Raw genomic sequence first — 2,162 nt, 5'->3', positions numbered from 1 at the left:
TTAGAATGGTCCACTCTTTTCTTCTGGTTTTGCTATGAATAGTGCTGCAATGTTTGAGTTGTTTGTTCAGGTTCCTAGGATATATACAAAAAACTAAACTTGCTGGGCCATATGGTAGCTCTATTTTAGTCTTTGAACAAACACCATCCTGTTTTTCACACTATTATACTTTCACAACTGTTTCAAAGTTGTAGGTCAAGTTCTCCCCTACCTTCCTCACTTCCTTACTGGTGTAGCTTCTTAGAGTTCTCAATGAAACTTCTCCATAGAAATCTCACTGTGACAACCTTGTCAAAATAGTGTATCCTGGACCAGGGGAAATTCAATTCTAGTGTCATGTACTGAAACATTCCTAATTTCATCTAGCTTTTTGTTTTCGGTAGGTGCTGTTAAGTGGTTTCAAATCATCGCCATCCAATACACAAAAGAAAAAATACTGCCTGGTACCCTCCATCCTCACAGCCACGATTCTGTTTGAGCCCATTTCTGTGGCCACCACGTTCGTCCATTTCATTGAGGGATCTTACGCTTTTTCACGGACGCTCTAACTTTATCAAGTATTACGTCTTTTTCCAGAGATTGGTCTTTCCTGATAACATGCCCCAAGGACATGTGAAGAAATTTCACCATCTCTACCATCTGATTTCTGGCTATAAATCCACCAAGAAAAATGGCTTTGTTCTTCTTTTAATATTCATCACCTAAACCACAATTCAAATGCATCAATTCTTTTGTGGTTTTTTCTTAGTTGTTGCCCAAGTTCTCAATAAGGGAACTTTTCCTCCGCTCTTAGCCCATGACCATGTCTAATGTCCAAGAGTCCTTAGATCCCCTGGCTAAGCCTCTGCGAGCCTATATTCAACTAGGAGTGGAGCAGAGACAATCTCCTACATGTGCAAACTCAGAAGGTTAGCATAATCTAGAATTCCCCAGCCTCCACTGCAGCTATAAGTGACCAAGAAGATAAAAAACCAACTCACTGCCATCAAATCAATTCTGATTCACAGTGGCTCTACAAAACTGCCCCTGTGAGTTTCCAAGACTATAACTCTTTATGGGAGCAGTATGCTTCATCTCTCTCCTGTGGCATGGCTGATCATTTTGAACTGGTGACCAAGAATGATTAAATAATAGATATTGTGTGGAACTTCTAGGCAAATGCTTTAAAAGGAATTAGCACAGCGGTGACATGCCCCTGATTCTCTTTACTCATTCTTTCTTCTTTCCTGGAATTTATGGCTTGAGGACCAAATCCATGTACTTAGAAAGGCGGAACCGAACCCAAAGGATATTGAGTCCCTAATGGCAAAGCCACAGCATCTCTCTTGGACTTGTTCCTACAACATATATTTCATGTTATGTGAGATGAGAAATAAAATTCCAATTACCTTGCTTAAGACCATCTATTTTGGGGGTAATTATAACCTAGATTTGTCAGAATTTGTCAATTATAACACTTGAGAGAAACTACTGACATCTGAAACTACTGACAGTTTTAGTTGAGTCTCTGCTTTATCACAACATCTGAAATACTTTGTTTGATGTCATTTATTCACGCACAGAGCTTCTCATCATCTCTCCAGTCACTAGTTCTTACATTTGGATCATTGGCAATAGTAAAGTCAGTATCCTAAAAGACAGAAGAAACAGATGAGACTACCTGGCAAAAGGACTTCAGAAGGAACAAAAAGAATTCTGGAAGAAGAACAATTTTTTAAAATCTGATTCACATGTGCAGGGAAACAAGTGTATTGATTTATATTAGAACTTAAATCCTAAACCTGAATGCAAATGGTCTACTTCCGTCCATTTCGAGTTCTTTCTGACCGTTGGCCTTCAGTGTAGAAAGCTTTGGCTTCTGGCAGAATGTTTGAAAATAAATTAGCAATCTTTCTTCCAGTGAACTGTTTTTTTCTTTCCCTGATGAAAGTTACTCATTTCCATTGAAAACATATTCTTTGTAAACCCTAATTTGCAAATCCTACATTAGGAAAGTGCGTGGTTTGTCTAGATTGTTTCGATTTTGGCTCCATAAAATTCCAACCGATAGAATGAGGACATATTTTGACACGAGTATTAAACATTGTACATCCTGTCTTCTTTTCCTTTTAAGAGAAATGAAATTTCACCCAGGAGTTAGAAAGAGCATGGGAGAAGCTAGA

This window comes from Echinops telfairi, unplaced genomic scaffold (genome assembly GCF_000313985.2).
Source record: "Echinops telfairi isolate 266 unplaced genomic scaffold, ASM31398v2 ScPeMD7_22;HRSCAF=79, whole genome shotgun sequence".
Lineage (NCBI taxonomy): Eukaryota > Metazoa > Chordata > Mammalia > Afrosoricida > Tenrecidae > Echinops > Echinops telfairi.
Note: the sequence above shows the minus strand (reverse complement) of the source record.